Genomic DNA, 13,527 nt, shown 5'->3' with positions numbered 1-13,527 from the left:
ACGGACCGAAAAAATCGTCGTAGGACTTTGCCTGACGCAGCTTCCACAACAGAACCCATATCGTCGGGTTAGGCCCATAGGCGACGAAAAATACCCCTTAGCGGACGATTTTGAGACGTTGTCTATCAGAACTTTTCTTGTAGTGAAATGCAATGGCAAGAACACCACAAAGAGGCGTCAATCCTTCACTCTCAAATTCCAACAAAGCTACTAAAACTATTGGAGGAATAAGAGAGGAAGAACAAATGAAATCCACAAAGAACTCCAAGTTTCTCCAAGATCTAAATCTAGGTGGTTTCTCTCACAAAGAGAGGGATTTGATTGGTGAAGATGTAGATCTGGATATCCTCTATCTTTTCTCTCGAATGGATGCAAAAATCATTGAAGGGAGAGGGAGATAGCAAGCTCAAAGAAGGTCAACAATGGGAGCAAAAAATGAGCTCAAACAGTTGGGGAACTTTTGGGGAAGAAGACCCCTTAAATAGGTCCCTAGAAAACAGATTATGGTAAAAAACGTGCCTGGCCAGGAGTGTCGGCCCTCTCCGGGCGGCAGTGTCGGCGTGCTACGAGTAACAGTGCCGACGTCCCTAAGAAAACCCAGACACCCGATACGAAAACGTTAAGAACTTTTGCGTCCGGACTCTGATTTCGATGATCTTGGGCTCGTTGAAATCACAACAAATAGATCTACAACAATATGCATAGAAACATAATAGTCCACCAAGGGAGGATATAAAAAATTAATAAATGTTTTACCTATCTATAAAAGACAAACTGATAAAACCTCAAATATGAAAAATGCAACAACTTGAGTTAGGAAACTCGGATTTAGGTGAAACCATTTTTGTTGTAAAGAGGATGACAAGAGCTACCCCCAAAGAGAGAGAAAAAGTTAAGAACAATTGGGTTAGATATTTCTGTGGATTTTAGAGTGAAACCTCTCAATACGAGAAATCGAGAAAAACTCCAATATCGAAAATGCAACAAGCTAGTGATTCATGCAGAATCCGTTTTCGATGAACAAGAGCTTGCTATGGAAATAACCACAAGCTCTAAATCACCACATGGATAAGATCCAAATAAAAAACAAGAAAGATGGTGCAAGGATGCAAAGGTTTGAGCTCTCTCCAAACGATACGATCGAGTTACTCACTCGAGAGCACTCTTGATAGTACGGCAACTAACATATAAACCGGTCTCCCAACTAAACCGCGAGACCGGTAAGAAAGAAAACCTATCAAGGACAAACCTTAACCTTGCGCATTCCACTTGAGCTCGATGATGACAATGTTCACTGCAACAATATGGAACACATTTCTTGATTGTGCTTGCTTGATGAAGTCTTGCGGATTGCTCCCCCATACACCACTATGGGAGAGCTTCTTCTTCGGTGCATCTTCATATATCCTTGATCGCCATATGGATGGAAAAATTCAAGCATATGACATCTTCGAGATAGCTCATCTTGAACTTGCACTACATTTCTTCTTTCTTCCTCTTGTTGATGTCTTGAAGATACGCATGAGAGCTCACTCAATCTTATTCTTCAAGACATACTTGTCACTTCATATTCTTCATTTGATCCTTGTTGCAACCTTGAAGACAACATATGGTTCAAGCATTGCCAATGGACAATTCCTACAAATATAACTCAACACAAACATTAGTCCATAGGAATTGTCATTAATTACCAAAACCACACATGGGGGATCCATGCACTTTCAATCTCCCCTATTTTATAATTGATGACAATCTCTATGAGAGGGTTTATATAAGGAATTTAAGTGACAAACAAGTTGAATACATAGAGCATACTCCCCCATAATATATGCACGTGTGAATGAACTTGAATTTCATTGCATATATTGGCACTCAAAGCCTAGTGAAGTTTCCTCTAAATATTCAACCATGCAACGCAACAAGATGCAAAGTATGAAAGGCAAATGCTTAAGCACAAAGAAAAGACATAAAACAAATTCCCTTAACCCTCCAAACTTCTCCCCCATTGGCACGAATTGACGAAATGGGTGAAAATTTTAGAAAGCCAATATAGTGAGAGTTCCTCTATAAGCTGTGCATTTTTCATAATGTGACTGAAATCAAATACACGTATCCAATGATGAATACTCAGAGGGAATCACACTATAACGAGGATCAAAGATTTCAAAAGATGAAAGAATAAAAAAAGCTTCAATGAATGAAGCAAGCAATTAAATGAACCATAAAGAGGATATCAAAAGAAAGATAGATATTATGATAAGATGAAGAAGAATGCTTTCAAGAATACGAGGAAGCTCCCCAAGGTTTGTGCACAAAATAGAGAATTTTCATTGGAGTATAAGGTGCACAACCATGAAATCATCACTCCCATAATATCATTCAAAACAAAAGATACCAAGTGAAATAAAATCTTATGATCACCGCAAATAGTGCTTTAAATAAAATGAGGAAGCTCCCCAAGGTACGTGCATAAAATAGAATGTTGCCTTCGAATACAATATTGTTATCACCAGAATTTGACCAAGTCTGGAGATGGGCCGTGATTAAATGGGCTTAGAAGATATACATGGAAAATATTCCCGAATCGGCCTTGTACAAAAAGTTTGGGCAAGATTGCCCGTGTATCTGTAAATTATATTAGGATACGTGTCGGTTAGAATTAAGAGATAGAGTTTAGCTCGTACACGGTTGGGTTTATTCCCAAGTTAGAGAGTCTACGGACTATAAATATGTATCTAGGGTTATTGAGTAAGAAGGACGATCACGTTCACAACAAATCAATCTAGGCGCATCGCCACCCCTTGTTTCGAGGGTTTCTCCCAGGTAAGCAACATGCTGCCTAGATCGCATCTTGCGATCTAGGCGAGATCGCTTTATTCGTTGTTGGTGTTGCTCGTGCTGAAGCCTTTTTGATGGCGAGCCACACCCTTATCTTAGGTGTTTTGGGGTTGATGACAATGCTTTCACGATATACTTGTTTAGCTACGCTACCCCTCGATATCTAGCTGCCCTTACACCTATTTTAGGTGTAAGGGCGAGCATCTTGCTTGTTCGTGATCTAGTAGATCTAATCCGTTATAGTTGCTCCTTGTTCTTCAAGGATTGGTTTGATATCCGTATGGTTAGGCCTTATAAACGGGTTGAAGGATCCGGTAGTGCGTAAGGTGTGGTTTATTAAGCTCTAGAGGGATTGTTCCGGGGATCAACTTCACGTTGGTTTTTAGGCCTCTTTAGGGCTGGTTTTCCAGCATCTTACGTATCTCCTAGGCTCAATTACGCATAGGATTTTCCGATTATACGGTGAAAACCCTAGACTATCGTAGATTAGTTTAGCTTGATATTGATTAAGCATGATCCCCATGTCCTTATAAATCTAATATGAACCATGGGGCAATCGGCTCTTTGAGCCGATCCACGGAACAACTTAAGAGCCGATCGGGGCTCGTATTTAATGTTTACGTGTTTGCCATGCAGGAAACTAGTCGAAGCAAACCATCACCTTCCTGACCAGGTATAGGTCAGGTGGCACGCCCTCGTAAGCACCAGGACGTGTGCTAGAAGGCATTGCGGGCCGTCGCCCGAGGGACCAGGGTCAGCCGCAATCCTGGGAGCCTCCCGGCTCTACTGTGTTGCCCGTCGATACTCGCCGGTGGGTTTTTGACCGCAACACATTCTGGCACGCCCGGTGGGACGTTCTGCAACAACAACAACATCGACATCTGCAGCAACCATGTCAAAAGCTGCGGATGAGGTGGTTGGCGAACCAGTCACGTACGCAGATCTGCCCGAAGAACAAAAGAAGAAGTATGATGAGATGAAAGCCATCTTGGAAGCCGATCTCATCGGCTCCTTCGTGAGGACCCGTTCACACGGCGTAAGGTGGAAGGGGTTCTCCCCTGAAGGTGTTCTTGACGGAGTGGACCTGTCTACCCCTTCGGAGGAACGTACCGCAGCTCGCGCCAGGAAATCAATTACATGGCGGCTCATTCTCTCGCACCGCTACTCTGAGAGCCTGGTGAATACTCTCGAGCGCGTTGCGGTCCGTGTGGTGCATGAAATCATGAAGCATCAGTACTCCCCGTCAGGACCTACCCTAGGGACTCACCAGGGAGAGACACCGCTCCAGATCAGACCACCGCTACCATTCGCGCTTGCAGCACCAGAGCCGCCGGGTTCACCGGCGTACGTCGTCTACAAGGTGGGAGGCGATCCTAGCGATTGCCAGTTCCTATATGAGCCACCTAAGGAGATCCCACATGGATACGTGTGCACATACGTGCCGGACTGCAATGCCTTGGCGCGCACAAACCAGATTGCACCAACAGGGATTTCTGGAGCAGACGCCGACAAACAAGCGTGGCTAGCTAAATATGCTACTGGAACGAGTCATGAAGGCTCGGTCCCTACAGCTAATACCATGGAACAGATCAGCACCATCTTGAGAGACCAATTCGGCATCTTGCCGAAGAGGAAGACAATCGGCTATTCCAAGCCGTACCCCGACGAGTACGACCTGATCCCGCTGCCACCCAAATATCGGCTCCCTGAATTCTCAAAATTCAATGGAGCAGAAGGATCTAGCTCAATAGAGCACGTAAGCCGATATTTGGCACAACTGGGCTTGATTTCAGTATCAGACCCGTTACGTGTGAGGTTTTTCGCACAATCTCTTATGGGATCAGCCTTTGGGTGGTACACCTCGTTGCCACCAAACTCAGTCCGCACATGGAAGCAGCTAGAGGAGCAGCTTTCATGTGCAATATCATTCAGATGCTACCGAAGCTGGCATTGCCGATCTAGCCCGGATGCGGCGAGGCGGGGAGAAACGAGTGTCCGAATACATCCAACGTTTCAGACTCGTCGAGAACCAATGTTATTCGGTTCGTTTATCTGAGAAGGAAGCAATCGAGCTAGCAGTATTGGGCCTCGCAACGCCGATCAAGGATTTGACTTCCCAAGCAGAGTACAGTTCATTGTCGCACATGGTGCAGAAACTCACATCCTATGAGCAACGGCACCCTGGATTGTACCAAGACAAGTTCAAGCGTCCGGTAGGCCTGGTTGAGATGGAAGAAGCTGAAGATCCTGCACCAGACCTGGAGGTGGTTGTAGCTGAATGGGCTCGGGGGGCAAATACCGTGTCCTGCAAATGGGTAAAACCACAAGGGCCTGCAAAAGGGTTTGATTTTGATTTGAGCAAAGCTGAGCAGATTTTTGATCTATTGCTCAAGGAAAAACAACTGAAGTTACCCGACGGCCATAAGACCCCTACAACACAAGAATTGAATGGGAGGCTGTACTGCAAATGGCATCACTCGTTCACCCATACCACCAATGACTGCAAGGTGTTTCGTCAGCAGATCCAAATGGCGATAGAACAAGGCCGATTGCTTTTCGGACAGTTTGCCGTGAAAGTGGACACACATCCGTTCCCTGGCGTCAACATGGTGGAACCTAACCACTCCGCGAGGCGTCGTCTGGATTTCTCGTGCAATGTCAACATGGCAGGGCCTGCGCGCCACCATGGCAAGGATAAAGAGGAAAGCAGTCACTCCCGCAACAAGGAAAAGGAGGAGGCCGATCCACGTGACCGGCCTCGATATGATGATAAGCGGTACCTCACCAAGGAACAAGTGAGAAGCGTGCGATACTGTTGCGGTCAGAAACCCACCGGCGAGCAGCGACGGGCAACACAGTAGAGCCGGGAGGCTCCCAGGACTGCGGCTGGCCCTGGCCCCTCCGAGCGACGGCCCGCAAAGACTCCGGCACGCACGTCCGATGCCGATGCAAGGGCGTGCCACCTGACCTATACCTGGTCGGGAAGGTGTTGGATGTGCCTCGCTTAGTTTCTGCATGGCATACATGTAAACATTAAATACGAGCCTCGATCGGCTCTCGAGTTGTCCCGTGAATCGGCTCAAGGAGCCGATCCACCCATGATCCGTACGAGGTGTACGATCGGATGGTGGTCCTGCTTGATCAAAACAAAGCTAAAACGACCTACTACGATTTAGGGTTTTCACCGCATAATCGGAACATCCTACTCGTGATTGAGCTCGGCGGCCACGCACGGTGATCGTAAACCGACCCTAGACAAGGCCTAAAAACCAACACGAAGTTGATCCTCGGAACATCCCGTCTAGGGCTAGCAAACTACACCCTACGCACCACCGGATCCTTCAACCCGTTTGTAAGGCCTAACCATGCAGATATTAAACTAATCCTTGAAGAACAAGGAGCAATCATAACGGATCGGATCTACTAAATAATGATCAAGTGGGTGCCGCCCTTACACCCAAGATAGGTGTAAGGGCGGCTAGATGTCTAAGGGTCGCACGACAATAGCATATGATACGATGAACAATGCTAACCCTAAAACATCTATGATAACTACGTTGCTCGCCATCAAAAAGGCTTCAGCACGAGCAACGCATGAACGACGAATAAACGTGTGCTGCCTAGATCGCAAGATGCGATCTAGGCAGCATGATGCTTACCCGGAAGAAAACCCTCGAGACAAGGGAGTTGGCGATGCGCCTAGATTGGTTTGTGGTGAACGTGATTGTTGTTTATTTCATAAACCCTAGATACATATTTATAGTCCGTAGACTTTCTAACGTGGGAATAATCCCAACCGGGCACGAGCCCAAACTCCATCTAACCGATACGTATCCTACTATATTACAGATACACGGGCAAACTAGCCCAAAATTTGTATACAAGGCCGATTCATGTATTCCTTCTATGTATATTCTTCAAGCCCATCTTCAATCGCGGCCCACCTCTGATCCGGTCAAATTCTGGTGATAACACATGCCCCCCTGGTTTTGGAAATGACAATTCCAAAATCACTCTGTTTTTTCTTCGTCGGGTCATGTCATGGCAGAGCAGAACCGCCGCAGTATCCATCATCATGATGCCTTGCCTTTCCGCGTGACCTGGCCAATTCTCCTTTGGGCACCGCCTCCTTGGAAACTGCTGTGGCATTGAATCTCCACCATATCCCTTTTATTCAACCGCATCGAGCAATTCGCTTCTCCATCCTCCCCTCATCCTCTGTTTCTCCGTAGTACTCGAAAACCCTCCTCCCACCATGGACTCTTCCTCCTCTTCCTCCTCCGGTCTTTCCTACCGGTCTTCCTCCTCCCGCGAGCCGACGCCGGAGGACATACGCGCGCCAGAGAAGTGGGACCAGGAGGACCACGCCTCCTCCGTCTGGTCCGAGGACGACAAATCTTTGACCAGCGGAGATGAAGATCTCCAGTTCCTTGTTGATGGGGAACTGGAATCAGCAAGCGAGGATGACTTGTTCCCCTGGGACGGTTACACCTCCTCTGAGGAAGAGGAGGAGGAAGACGACGACGACTCCTTCGAGGGTTACCCGCCGGCGAAACGCCTCCGCACCTGGTGGGATGACGATGACAGCGACGATGACGATGAAGATGAAGCTCCCGTAGAAGGCTACGGGAGCAGTGACGAGGAGCCCATCGGCAGCAGTGCCGATGAGAGCTCCGAGGACGACGACGAGGGCAGCGACGGCCCGTAGACTAGGATATACTAGTATAGGCCTAGTAGTAGTAGATTGGTCAACAAACCCTTCTTTTGTTCTTCCTTCCTTGAGTAATCGGCTCTTTCTTTGTAAGAAATCCCACTATTAATGAAGAAAACATTCCCCAATTAATTTCGCTTGCTTGTCAGTTTTGCCGATTGTCGAACGAAGTCGCTGTTCAGAGAGCCGATGGCAGGGCATCGGCTTGCACTATAAACGCAATTTGAGGCCAAGCAGTTGCCTATTCACACGGTCCAACAGGTCCAGCTCACGTCCAAACCTTCAACGAGCAGATTGAATTCCTCAGTAACCCACTAGGAGATTCTTCTCAAATATCATGATCTCTGGTCCGAAACCAATCTGTTAACCTGCTCAATCTGAGCCGATAGCAGTACATCGGCTTTTATTATTCTGAAGTCGACGTCCGTGCATCGGCTGTACTCGCATACTGTTGTCTCCGTATGTTTTCTTAAGTCGATGTCTGCGCATCGGCTTTTGTTTTTTTACTGGCCGATTCTAAATCGGCCTCCATATCCCACTGCCCATCTTACTGGCCGATTTTAAATCGGCCTCCCTATCTCACTGCTCATCATCCCACATGCTTGGGAAATACTTCTTGAGATGCTGGCCATTGACGGCCACTGGGAACTTCACACCATCCAACTGTTCAAGCATGTAGGCATTGCCCTTCAGAACCTGGATGACTTTGTAAGGACCGTGCCAATCGAGAGACCATTTGCCATATGCTTTATCCCTGGTTCCTAGTGGCAACACGGCTTCCCATACTAGATCACCAACTTGAAACTCCTTTGGTCTCACCTTCTTATTGTATGCCCGAGCTACCCTGGCTTTGTTCTCTTTAATCTTCTCCAACGACCAAAGTCTAAGTTCTGTTGCATCCTCAATAGTGTCACTCATCAGGGTTGCATACTCTTCCGGCGTCAGATCATTCTGAAATGTGACACGTCTCGATCCAGCCGTAATTTCCCAAGGCAATACGGCCTCCTGCCCGTAGACAAGCTGGTACGGCGAAGTTTTTATAGCTCCATGGCATGACATGCGATAGGCCCACAAAGCTTCTGACAACGTCTCATGCCACACCCTAGGGTTCTCGTCAATCTTCCTCTTAATCAGCTTGATCAGGCTTTGATTGGATGCTTCGGCTTGCCCGTTGGCTTGAGCATAGTATGGAGATGATCGGATTAGCTTAATCCCCATGTCATCGCAGAACTTTCTGAATTCTTTAGAGACAAAGACCGAACCTCCATCGGTCGTGATGGTTTGGGGAATCCCGAACCTATGAATGACATGTTCTTTGACAAATTGGATAACATCTTCCGATTTTACTTTCTTCATGGGAACGGCCTCCACCCATTTGGTGAAATAATCTGTAATGGCCAGAATCCACTCGTGGTTCTTGCTTGACGGAGGATGTATTTTGCCGATCATATCCATGCCCCAACCTCGAAATGGCCAAGGTTTGATGATGGGGTTCATCGCTGATGCGGGTACCATATGGATTTTCCCGAACATCTGACACGCTTGGCATCCCTTGTAGTACTTGAAGCAGTCTTCCAGCATGGTAGGCCAATAAAACCCTGATCGCCTAATTAACCACTTCATCTTATGGGCCGATTGGTGAGTTCCACAGGCGCCTTCATGCACCTCATGTAAGAGCCGATTAGACTCAGCTTGGTCCCGTGCATTTGAGTAGTAACCCTTCCAACGTCCTGTAGAACATGTCATCTCCTATAAGGACATATTTCATAGCCTTGTATCTTATCCTTTTGGGTGCCCCTCGAGCCGAATCCTTCAAATAATTGAAGATATCGGCTCTCCAATCATCCTGTTCCAGAACCGTACCTGAACTTCTGTCCCGTCTGGCATGTCCTTATATCCTGACGCCATCTGTGCGAGATCATTGGCGTCGGTATTCTGAGACCTTGGGACCCAATTGAAATTGATGTACCGAAAATGTGTCATCAGCTCCCGACACTCCACCCAATATGGAAAAAGTGACTCACTCTCGCACTTGTATTCGTCCGTGAGCTGAGAGATCACCAACTTCGAATCTCCAAAAAGCTCCACCGCCTCGCGCCCGGCTTCCAAAAGCAACTCCATTCCCTTGTGCACTGCTTCATACTCAGCAACATTGTTGGTGCAAGGGGTAGATAGCCTGATGGCGAAAGAATATGTTGCCCCCCGAGGCGATACGAGCAGAATACCGATGCCACAACCATCGTCACAAACCGATCCATCGAAGAACATAGCCCATGCACGTACAGATAGTGCTGCTATATTAGTATTAATCCGTTCAGCTATAAGATCGGCCAACGCTTGTCCCTTGACTGCTTTCGCAGGCTGATACCGAAGATCGAACTCCGTCAGTGCAAACATCCACTTACCAAGCCGGCCTTTCAAAACAGGGGCCGACAGCATGTGCTTGACAACGTCTGACTTGCATATGATGATGATCTCTGCCGTCAAAAGGATGTGATGAAGCTTGGTGCAGGTGAAGAACAGGCAAAGGCACAGCTTCTCGACTTCAGGATACCTTGTCTCCGCGTCCAACATCCTTCTCGCTCGAGGTAGAAAACGACCTTTTCAACACCCTCATAGAGTTGCACCACCACCGAAGCGATGGACGTGTCAGCCCATCGATAAGTAGATATAGAACGGCTCTGTCTTGTTGGGGTGGAACCAGCACATGCGGCGTTGTCGGATACCGCTTAATCTCGTCAAACGCCCGCCGCTGTTCGCCCCCAGTGAAACTCGTCATCGGATTTAATCTTCACCAGCGCCATGAACGGCTCGATTCGTCCTGACAGGTTGGAGATGAATCGTTGGACGAAGTTGATCTTGCCGATAAGACGTTGGAGCTCCTTCTTTGTGGTGGGCGGCTGCATGGTACGCACTGCCTCCTGACTTTTCAGGTCGATCTCAATTCCCCGTTCATGCACCAGAAAACCTAGGAACTGACCGGCCGTCACACCAAAGGCACACTTCTTTGGATTCATTCTCAGTCCGAACTTCCGAGTTCGGTCTAGGACGTGTCGCACATCATCCAAGTGTCCCTCCATGGAGACAGACTTGACTACCACGTCATCGATGTAGATTTCCACCAACTTGCCGATCAGATCGTGAAATATATAATTCATGGCTCTTTGGTACGTTGCACTAGCATTCTTCAACCCAAAGGTCATGACCACATATTCAAACAAGCCTACTGCCCCTGGTACTCTGAATGCGGTCTTGTGTATATCTTCTGGAGCCATGAAGATCTGGTTATAGCCGGCGTTGCCATCCATGAAGCTCAACACCTTATGGCCAGCAGCTGCATTGATCAATGTTTCTGCCACAGGCATCGGATACTCATCTTTTGGAGTGGCTCTGTTAAGATCTCGGAAATCGATGGTCACACGCCATCGGCCGTCTTTCTTTTCTACAGGAACGATACTGGAGATCCATTCAGCATACCTGCATGGCCTAATGAACCCGGCGGCCAACATCTTCTCGATCTCTTTCTTGACCTCTTCCAGAATTTCGGCCTTCATCTGACGTGCTCGTTGCTGGAACGGCCGAAACCCTTTCTTAAGGGGAAGCCGATGTTCAATGATGCTTCTGTCTAACCCAGGCATCTCTGTGTAATCCCATGCAAAGCAATCTGGGTATTCTTTTAGCGTAGCTATCATCCGACCCCTAAGATGTGGATCTAACTTCTTGCCGATAAAAGTTGGTCGCGGCTTATCCCCGGGACCGATGTCGACTTCCTCTAGCTCATCAGCCGATGTAAACCCATACCCTAGCTTTCCGTCACCTGTGAGGTCGACACCAAATACAGGGAGAGCGTGTGGTACGGATAATGCGGGCCGATTGCTGGAATCGGCCTTCATCTTGATTGTAACCAGGATTTTTTGGAAGTGTCGGGGCCGATCGCGTGGAACAGCTTCCTCCTTGTCTTCGCTGTGAGAGCAGCTTCCCTCGTCTCTGTCCTTACCAGAGTGGTGCCCAGGTCCTACCATGTTGATGTTGAACGAGAATCCTGGCTGGCACCCTCCAGGGTAGGTGCACTCCACCATGTTAACGGCGGGGAAGGGGTGTGTGTCGACCTTCATGGCGTACTGGCTGAAAATTAGACGCCCTTGTTCTATTGCCATTTGGACCTGCTGACGCCACACCTCGCAGTCGTTGGTGGCATGGGTGAACGTGTTATGCCACTTGCGGCATGGCTTTCCGTTCAACTCCCGAGCCGTGGGGATCTTGTGGCCTTCGGGTAACCTTAGCTGCTTCTCCTTAAGTAAGAGGTCGAAAATTTGCTCATCCTTGGTGACATCGAAGTCAAACCCTCTTGGAGGACCTTGTGGCTTAACCCACTTACAGGACACGGGGCTTGCCCCCCGAGTCCATTCAGCCACTGCTACTTCTTGATCTCCCGCAGAACCTTGATCTTCATCTCGCCTCAACCAGGACCACCGCACGTTTGAATTTATCCTCGGTAAACGTCCGGGTGGCGCTGTTCATATGCCGACAGCCTTCGCACCATGTGCGCCGGTGAAGGGTAGTCTCGCTTGGGAGGCCACGTCCCCGATCGGTGATGCGAGACCCACCACCGCCAACTCGACTGCTTCTTTTTCAGTCACATGAGCCGAATAGCATCGGTTCCTAACGGTCCTGAAGCGCTGGACATATTCTGACACCGTTTCTCCGCGCTTCTGTCGTACTTGTGCTAGATCGGCAATGCCAGCCTCGGAAGCCTCTGAGTGATACTGCATGTGGAACTGCTCTTCCAACTGCTTCCAAGTCCGGATTGAATCTGGTGGCAGTGATGTGTACCACCCGAAAGCCGATCCTGTGAGGGACTGTGCGAAGAACCTCACACGCAGCTCATCTGACGCTGAGATCGTGCCCAGCTGTGCCAAATATCGGCTCACATGCTCGATGGAGCTGGAACCATCTGATCCATTAAACTTGGAGAAATCAGGGAGCCGATATTTGGGTGGTAGCTGGATCAACTCGTACTCGTTGGGGTACGGCTTGGAATAGCCGATTGTCCTCCTTTTCGGCACCATGCCGAACTGGTCTTTTAAGATGGTACTAATCTGATCCGCGGTAATGGCTGCAGGAGTCGAACTCTGAAGATTCGCCGGGGTGGCATACCTAGCCAGCCATGCTTGCTTTTCCAAATCTGAGCCAACTGCAGGAGCTGAGCTCTGGAGGTTTGTCGGAGTGGCATACTTAGCTAGCCACGTCTGCTTCTCAAGATCTGTTCCCGAAGTTCCTCCTGCTGCTCCGGAAGTCCCTGCTGTTGCAGCCCGGTTCGAGAGTGCCCGGCTATCTGCAGCCTAGCACGTATGTGCACGTGTATCCGTGAGGGATCTCCTTAGGCGCCTCATGCAAGAACGGGTAGTCACTAGGGTCACCACCGATCTTGTAGACGACGTATGCCGATGAACTCGGCACTTCTGGTGCTGCCAACGCGAACGGCAGCGGTGGACGGGACTGGAGTGGCATCTCTCCTTGGTGAGTCCCCAGAGCTGGTCCTGACGGAGAATACCGATGGCTCATGATTTCTCGGATCACGCGCGAGCGACACGCTCCAACGTGTTCACCAGAGCTCTCGCAGTGGCGGTGCAGCGAATGAGCCACCATGAAGTTAATCTCCTGACGCGAGAGACTCGGTGCGTTCTTCCGACGGGGCAGACATGTCCACTCCATCGAGCGCGCCTTCAGGTGAGAACCCTTTCCACCTGATGCCATGTGAGCGGGTTCTGTGAAAAGAGCCGATGAGGTCGGCTTCGAGGACTGCTTTGATCTCGTCATGCTTCTTCTTGAGCTCGTCAGTCAGATCCTCGTACTTGACTGGAGTGCCTTCCGCCATCTCAGATGTAGATGGCGATGCGGTTGATGTCGAAGATTGTCCCACCGGGCATGCCAGAATGTGTTGCGGTCAGAAACCCACCGGCGAGCAGCGACGGGCA

Source organism: Lolium rigidum, chromosome 7, assembly GCF_022539505.1.
Source record: "Lolium rigidum isolate FL_2022 chromosome 7, APGP_CSIRO_Lrig_0.1, whole genome shotgun sequence".
Taxonomy (NCBI): Eukaryota; Viridiplantae; Streptophyta; class Magnoliopsida; order Poales; family Poaceae; genus Lolium; species Lolium rigidum.
The sequence above is the reverse complement of the archived record's forward strand: the minus strand, read 5'-3'. Positions refer to the sequence as shown.